The sequence below is a fragment of the Lacerta agilis genome, chromosome 10 (assembly GCF_009819535.1).
Source record: "Lacerta agilis isolate rLacAgi1 chromosome 10, rLacAgi1.pri, whole genome shotgun sequence".
NCBI classification, from domain to species: Eukaryota; Metazoa; Chordata; class Lepidosauria; order Squamata; family Lacertidae; genus Lacerta; species Lacerta agilis.
Window position 1 is genome coordinate 981,928 of NC_046321.1, and position 8,807 is coordinate 990,734.

The following is an 8,807-nucleotide window of genomic DNA, read 5'->3' on the forward strand; positions in this document are numbered from 1 at the left end:
CAGTTGTCACAGTGGCCAAATACCTCCAGGAAACCTAGGGATCAAGATAGACTGCCTCTGGCCCTGGAGGTTCCATAAGAACACAATAAAATCCCTGCCGGATCAAGCCCACCTAGTCCACCATCCTGTTCTCACACTGGCAAGCCAGCAAGTCACCCCTCCTGTCGTTTCCAGCAACCGCCATTCAGAAACTTTGCTTCCTCCTGCTGGGGAGGCCCAGCCCAGCCGCGATGGCTAGGATCCACGAACCAGGTGGCCAACGCCTTATCTATGCCCCCGCCCCCGGGCTGCTCTTCCTCCCAAAGTACCAATGAGGTGTCGTTCAGGGTTGACCTGTGCGTGGCACAAACCACGTGCACAGTTAACCCGTGGAACTCCCTCCCACAGGAGGCAGGGGCGGCCACCAACTTGAATGTCTTCAAAGTAGGGTTGTACAAATTCAGGGAGGAGGAGAGAGGCTATTGATGGCTCCTGGACATGTTGGCCCTGCTCCGCTTCCACCGTCGGGCTTCCGAATGCCGGAGATCGCAGGAGGGGAGAGTCTTGCTTCTGTGCTCAAACCTTGCATACAGATTTCCCAGGGTGCTGGGCTAGATGAGAACCCTTCGGCCTGATCCAGCAGGCTCCCATATTCTATGATTTAAATATCCTCGATAGCAGGGTCAACTATGTTACTAAACTAATAATACCAGCCCAATGTAGGGCATTTATGTTGGCCCGACTGAATATCTTCCCCTCGGCATTTGTCAGGGGTAGATATCAGAATATTCCCTGAAACAAGAGATACTGCAGATGTTCCCTGAATGTCCCGGACACTGTAGAGCATATTCTCTTTTAATGTCCACTACACAGTACGCTGCGTGAACGCGTGTTGTCCCCCCTTTTGGACGGTTTGGAACCGCAGCAGGGTGGAAGTGTTGGATTCTGTCTCTCTGACATTGACCAAGGGGTGACTGCGGGGGTAGCCGAGTTTTTGGCAGCAGTGCTTCAAGGAGTAGTACTTTTAACAGGAGGAAATCCTAGATTTTACTAATACACACATACAATCAGCCTATGAGTTTAATTGTTGTTTCTTTGTGTATGTATATTTTAAAGTTCCTGTATGTGATTCTTTCTCTCGTGATTTTACATGTAAATGCCTAATAAAGGTTTGATAAGTGGCTCTTGGACAGTGTTCTCGAAGCTACTAACATGAGTTTGGCCAAACTGCGAGAGGCAGTGAAGGATAGGCGTGCCTGGCGTGCTCTGGTCCATGGGGTCACGAAGAGTCGGACACGACTGAACGACTGAACAACAACAACAAAGTGGCTCTTCTCGGCTTCTTCAGCCCTCCTCTCCCACTGCAGGAGCAGAAAGAGAATTTCCCTGTCCAGGCTCCCCTGCCAGCCTGCGCCCGCGGCTGAGGCTTGTGTACAGCTGCAGGCAGGCAGCTCCCCAGTGCCCAGAGCAGCCTGGCACACTTAATTATGCCCCGGGAGAGGCAGGCAGGAAAACAGCCCCATGGCAGCCAGCCTTGTTTTCGTGCCGGCGAAGGAAGCCTCTCTGACGGCAGCAGGGGCGGGTGAGCCTGCCAGCCAGCTAGCCGGCCCTCATTCCCAGGCACCCACGTGAGAAGAGGCTGCTGGATCACCTAGTCTGGCATCCTGATCTCACGGGGGCCAACCAGACGCCCATGATGGAAAACCCGCAAGCAGGATCCGAGCGTGAGAGCCACACTCTAACCCCCTGCGGTTTCCAACAACTAGCGTTCAGAATCCCTCGGAGGTCAGAGCAGAGCCATTCTGGCCAGGAGCCATTGATATCCCCCCCCCCCCCCCCGGTGAATGGGCCTAATCCTGTTTTAAAGCCATTCCAATTGGGGATCATTGCTGCCTCCTGGGGGAGCACCACAAGGCCTCCTCTTGCCAATTGTGTGTGCAGTGGACACGCTGTTATTTAACACTAGGTGGCGCTTGGGATTATTGCCTTTGACTGACAATTGACAGGCAGTGGGCGGCACTTGATGGGATTTGACAGTTTCTGAACTCGCCCACCTTACCCGAAAGCTAGGCCAAATCCAGTCCAAACTGTTCGAATTCTGAGGCGGGTATCAGATGCAAAACGGAGAAACGTGGGCAAATCTTCAAGGTGCTTCTGGAAACTTTTGCAGCGCAGCTCACAGAATCGCAGAGCTGTGGCGTTGGGAGAGACCCCCAGGGGTCATCTAGTCCAACCCCCAACCCCCTGCAATGCAGGGATCGAAGCTAAGATCCTGCTGACCTATTACTATAGAGGCAACCTGGCTGGTCTCCCCACTAGTTCCCCCCTTTGACCTGGTCTCCATGGGGCACACCGGAGAACTCCCTGTGGGGCCTGACGGGACACCACTGGGGGGGGGGGTAAACTGCTTGGGATCTGAAGGGACTGGAAGCTGCTTGTTCCAAATTGGGAGAAGAGAGGAGAGGCGCTCCCTGATCTCCAAGGACCACCCTATTCTTTTTTTATTGCTATTAGCAAAAAAAATACAGAAAAAAACAAACAGAAAAAGCATACATAGAAAGGAAAATGGAAAAATAAAAAGTATTCTCACATAAATCTTCTTAGACTGATATAGATCTTATCTTATACATAGTGAAATTATTTAGAAATCTAAGATTTATATACTAATGTAGTTACACAATGCAATACAGTATCTTAAAGAGAGAGAGAGAAATTTGTTCACAAGATCAAAGGAGTGAATCGGAAGTTGCCACGTCCTTCTGGAACGAGACCAAAAGCCTTGATAACTGGGATTGGTGAGCATTTTCCCAAGCCAGCCCAAGACAGGCAGTCTGTGGGCAGGGAACTGAAGCCCTCCCAGTAGGCAGCCCAGAGGTCTGGGGGCATGGGGAGAGGGAGGCGCCCCACCTTTGCCCAGGGGGAGCAACAGCTGGGGCCGCCCCGGACATGCCTCTCCCCTGCTGGCTCTGCTCAGCCCATCACAGCCAGGCCACAATTAGCAGCATTTGCAGCCGCGGAGATTAAGGTCTCCAACGTCACTCCTCTATCCTGCGGCAGAAATAGCCAGGAGCAGCTTTGCGGGGCAAGGTTGCGCCAGGAAAAGGTAGGGAGCCTTTCCGGAGGGATCCGCAGAAGCAAATGCTTTGCCCTGGTTCTCTTAATGTGTGCGGGAAGCACAGCCAAAACAAGCATGTGGCTTGTGTGTGCAATGGCAAGTCCCTGCGCGCATCCCATTCTTCCGCTGAGCAGTAGATATTCTCTTTCCGCCTCCCCACTTATGCATCTATGCAGGGGTACGGCAACCTAAGGCCCATGGGCCAGATGCGGCCCATTCGCCTTCTCAATCCGGCCCATGGATGTCCAGGAATCAGCGTGTTTTTACATAAGTAGAATGTGTCCTTTTATTTAAAAGGCATCTCTGGGTTGTTTGTGGGCATAGGAATTCATTCATTCCCCGCCCGCCCCCCTCCAAAAAAAGAAAATAGCCTGGCCCACCACATGGTCTGAGGGCCGGTGAACCGGCCCACGGCTGAAAAAGGTTGCTGACCCCTGATCTACAGGCTCCTGTTGGTCTACCCAGAAATGAGCCCTGTTAGCATTACAGCATCTGACATCGAGGAAGTGGACATTGCCGATTTACGCAGCTCCAAATAAATTCAAATTCAAATAAATAATGTCGCTGAAGTGTAGTGTGCATTCGACCAAGTGCCCAAAAGGGGGGGGGGTTGTTTTGGGGTAAGGAATTCTTGCTTAGAATGCTTTGGGGGCTGGTCATGTCGCCAGACCTCATGGAGAATAGACAAGAGAAGCCTTGCAGGCGCTGGTGGACTCCATCCCCTGGCAGCCCACCTTGTTCTCCGTTGCCAAAGGCAGGAGGGTCTGCTGCAGCTGCCCCCCCCCCCCGCCTTTCCCTCCACATACCCCCAGTTCAGTCCTGTAAAGAACTCAAGGAAGAGCGTTTGCCGCTGGCTGCTATCTGAGGATTGCTGTGTATACTGGAGGCTATCTCAGGATTGAACCACCCTGTGATCTTTAGATGAGAATAATAATAATAATAATAATAATAATAATAATAATAAGTATGCAGAATGTCCATGGCAGCACCTCCAGGCAGGGCTAGGAGTAGACCCCCCCCTGTCTGAAGCCCTGGAGTGCTAGCTGTGTTCCTACACACTGGGGCCCAATCCACTTGTCTGCCCTCGATGGGCCAAGCACAAGGCCAGCCCAGCTGGGCCACTTTCATCCTCGGCTACCTTTGACCGACAATAGCTGAGGACCTCAGAGTGCTATAGACGGCCTGAGTTGATTCTCCTGCTCCCATCCCGCTAGTCTCTGTGCTTGGTGGAGCTCAGGAACTCTGCAAACCAGATTTGACCAGACAGGGCAGCTGGAAGAGTGGCCTCCTCTTTCAAGGGAGGGGAGGCAGTGAAGAGGCAGCAATGCTCCTGAAAAACAGCTGCTGGAAACGGCAGGAGGTCAGGTTCCGATTGCAGGTTTTTCCAGGAGAGACATCTGGCTGGCTACTGCGAGAACAGGATGCTGGACGAGATGAGCCACCGGCCGGATCCGGCAGCGAGGCTCTTCTCCTGCCCCTATGCTCTGCAGGAGTGGCGGTATGGGGACAGATCTCAAGCATCCCTTTCGGGTCCTGCTGAGCTCTGGGAAGCCCCTGGGCACTCGTCATCCAGGCAGCTCAGCTGGACTTGACCCAAGGGGGCTTCCTGCACTTCCACGGGCTTAAGGCGTAGGGTTTCAGCCCCTCTGATTTGGCGCACAAGTGCCGCCAGCAAAACCCACCCGGACCCGCGTGAAATGGCCATGGGCCAACGCCTGCCCCCTCCCCACCGCCGGCAGATGCTGCGCAGATCAGATGGGCACCTGCCAAATTCATATTAAGCCTTTAAAAGTCATTACGTAAGAGATCAGACACTTTGGGCCAAAGGCAGATAACTAGCCCCTGGCATCCGTCCAAAAAGAGCTCCGACTCCGGGGTCACCCAGGGTCTCTGCTGAGCAGATGGAGACTTTAGCGCCACTTGCGGGAAAATTAATCATAATCATCGTCACCCACCAGCTTAGGCAGCCTTCTGATTTGCCATGGAGCCTCCACTCCGGAGCGGCAGCCCCCAACCCCGTTGGGGCATTCCCAGTTCCTGGCTGAGGATCTTGTGCCCCCTCCCTCCTATGGGGATCCCACCCCCTGGAAAGGTGCTCAGAATCCTCCTGCAGCCCAGGCCTCTACGCCTTCTCCCCCCTTGGTGCCACCACGCTATCCTATGCCAGGGCTCTCCGAGCCACGAGAGCATTTGCCTTCTGGTGAACCAGTTGGCCTTTCAGTCAACAGGTTGGATCCAGAGCCTAGGGCTTGCCGATCAGACAGGTTGGCGGTTCGAATCCCCGCGATGGGGGGAGGTCCCGTTGCTCGGTCCCTGCTCCTGCCCACCTAGCAGTTCGAAAGCAAGTTAAAGTGCAAGTAGATAAATAGGTACCGCTCTGGCGGGAAGGTAAACAGTGTTTCGTGCGCTGCTCTGGTTCGCCAGAAGTGGCTTAGTCATGCTGGCCACATGACCCGGAAGCTGTCTGCGGAACAAACGCCGGCTCCCTTGGCCAGTAAAGTGTGATGGGCATCGCAACCCCAGAGTCATCCACGACTGGACCTGACAGTCAGGGGTCCTGTTACCTTTTATCATCACAACTGGGGACCAGTTTACCTGTGAGGTCACCTTACCCCCATGCACCCTCTCGACCTCTTCTGAACAAGGCCTCTCTGCTGTCAGCAACCTGTTTTTTTATTGTTTGAATCCTGTTATAGTTTCATTGCATCTACAGTGGTACCTCGGTTTAAGAACAGTCCTGTTTACAAATGATTTGGTTTACGAACTCCACAAAACTGGAAGTAGTGTCCCAGTCTGAGAACTTTACCTTGGTCTACAAATGGAATCCGAACGGTGGAAGGGCACCAGCGGCAGGAGGCTCATTAGGGAAAGCGTGCCTTGGTTTAAGAACTGTTTTGGTTTAAGAACGGACTTCCGGAATGGATTGAGTTCATAAACCGAGATATCACTGTATTTCTAATTATGATCTGTGTTGTTTTGATTTGTGCAGGCTGCCTTCATTCCTGGTCTGGGGAAAACACAGGATATCAATAAACATTTTTATTAAAGGTAAATGTACCCCTGACTGTTAGGTTCAGTCGAGAAGGCTTCCGGGTCATGTGGCCAGCATGACTAAGCCGCTTCTGGCGAACAAGAGCAGCACATGGAAATGCTGTTTACCTTCCCGCCGGAGCGGTACCTATTTATCTACTTGCACTTGTTGATGTGCTTTTGAACTGCTAGGTTGGCAGGAGCAGGGGATCCGAGCAACGGGAGCTCACCCTGTCGCGGGGATTCGAACTGCTGACCTTCCGATCGGCAAGCTCTAGGCTCTGTGGTTTAACCCACAGCGCCACCACGTCCCTTATTATTTTTATTACTATTGCCCAGATGCACTCACAGGGACCAACGAACACTCCACGCCACATGCAGAGCTTTCCCTTCCGTGACGATTCCCGTTTCAGCCGGGGACACACACACACCCCACTGCTCACCTTCCGTTGGGAATAACAGTGGCCTACCTCGCAGGGCTAGCTCTGTGTGCGTTGTGCCAGCCCACAAGAAGGGCTCTGCTGGGTCACAGGCCACAGGTCAGCCGTTTGCCAGGGTCATTTCAATGGGGCTTTTGCACAATGAAGACTTCCGCCTGCAGTTGTGTCCCAGGTGAATCAGTGGACTAGAAATGGGACGGACCAGCATGTCTGGAGCCTACAGGGCTGGCTGTGCAAGCAAGAAGCAGGGACTGGGGGCCACCACAGGATACTGGGAAGGGGCCCTGGAGGCCAGGGGTCCCTTTCCTTTGCACTGAGACGGAGCCGGGTTCAATCCCTAATCGTGCTGCTGTCTCCAGGCCCCCTGCCTGAAATTCTAGAGAGCTGCTGCCAGCAGCGAGTGGAGAAGAGCCTTTCTCAACTTTGGGTCCCCAGATGTTCTGGCATCCCTGGCCCATCACCCCTGACCGCAGGCTGAGCTGGGGTGATGGGAGTTGTAGTCCTGCAACATCTAGGGACCATGAAAGTCTGATGCCGAAAATACTGAGCTAGGTGGGCGGAGCTCTGCCTCTGTGCAAGTCGGGGGGGGGGTGCCTCAGCTCAGGATCCTGCCCAGGGTTCTGGGTGCCCCAGGTTACCTCTGACTTGGCTCGGCGGGGGAGGGGAGGTATTGCAAATGTCTTCTTGGCCCCCTGGAGGTCTTGGGCCTCCAGGAGGATTCCAGGAGCATTTGGGGAGGTAGGGGCCGATTCCAGGTCTTTTCAAACCAAAAGCACTGAAAGCTCTCTTAAGCCCAGGGATTTGTTTTGAGGATCAGGACCAAAGGGAACTCACACTTGGAGCTGGGCCTGGAGAAGGGAAGGTGTAGAGGTGAGACCACATGATGGAGCAAGCTTGTTTTCTTCTGCTCCAGAGGGAAGGATCTGAACCAGTGGGTTCAAGGGACAGGAAATGAGATTCCGACTCAAGATATGGAACAAACTTTCCAGTGCGAAGAGCTGTTGGTCTCCCTCAGGAGGTTGTGGGCTCTCCTTCCTTGGAGGTTTTTAAGCAGAGGTTGGGTGGCCACCTGTCATGGATGATCTAGTGGAGACTCCTGCGTTGCAGGGGGTTGGACTAGATGACCTTTGGGGATACCTTTCAGCACACACTGCCATACTTTATTCATTTCAGCTGGTTAATGTGGGGAGGCAAAAGAGCCAGCTTATTGCTACTGTTATTGTTGATGCTATGAATTCAGTTGCTTGCACTCCCTTCCCCAGGATGTCCAAGTCAAAAATACAGTATTCACATCAATTAAAACCAATGTACACCCCCTAAAAATATACCCCCTGTGGCACAGTCAAATGGTTTTGAGCCACTGGAAGTCAGAAACCATTGCTGATCTATTTTGAGTCACCCAGAGGTCCACCAGTCGACCCCCCCTAATTTCTGCCACTCAGGGGCTTTTGGGGCCAGCCAGGAACCTCCGAGGAGCAGAGAAGCCCCAGGCTGGGAGTGTCTCTCCTGGCATTGCAGTCGCCCCCGCTCAGCACCCAGCCGACCTCGCGGGGTAAAACCGGGCTGAGCACTGGTGTGGCCGCACACCTGGTGCCCAGGTGCAGAATAAGCAGGTGCGCAGCACATCTGAGTTCCGCCTGCCAAACTAAAAACGACCCTTTTGCCAACAACCGAAGTTCAGAAGCACCGCGATTTGTTCGGGAGTTAGTCAACCCGGGTTAGTGGGGAGCGGCCCTTGGAACGCGACTTGGGAAGCCAGCCGTGGGGGAAGGAGAGACTAGCTCCCCACCCCCAGGAGCCCCCCTCACCCCGGCCCTCGACCCCGGAGCTTCTCCGAGCCCGGCGCCGCTCACCTCTCGGGCTCGTAGCCGGCCTGCAGGAGACGAGCGTTGTACCTCTGCGCCGCCGTCTCGTGTCCCGCGTAGATCGGGGCGCAGCCGTTGGCCGGCCCGCCGGGGCGCCGCGTCCTCTGCCCGGGCGTCGCGGGCTCGCGCAGCGGCCCTACGATGCGGCTGTAGTCGTAGTGGGGCGCCCCCGACGCCTCTTCGCCCGCCTCGACGCCGCACAGCGCCGCCTGCCCGTCCATGGCGAGGAGCCTCGACGGGGCGCACGGCGCCCCGTACACTATCCGAGCCGCTTCCCCGGAACAGATGACCCTCGACGGCGCGCTTGCGGGCGCCTCTCGCCAGCAAGGCGCTCCCGGCTCCTGCGCGCCCGTCCTCTGCCGCCGCTGCCCTGCCCGC

The 8,807-nt window shown here is 54.7% G+C and overlaps 1 protein-coding gene across 2 annotated transcripts in view; it reads right to left on the minus strand.

The window, feature by feature from the left end:
- Window positions 1-8,440, minus strand: part of IMPDH1 (inosine monophosphate dehydrogenase 1) — a 58,053-nt gene extending 49,613 nt beyond the window's left edge. For both annotated transcript variants that reach the window (XM_033162160.1, XM_033162159.1), the window contains exon 1: window positions 8,418-8,440. The gene's annotated coding sequence lies outside the window, so the exon portion shown is untranslated. The remainder of the gene's footprint in view (window positions 1-8,417) is intronic.
- Between the last annotated feature and the right edge of the window lie 367 nt (window positions 8,441-8,807).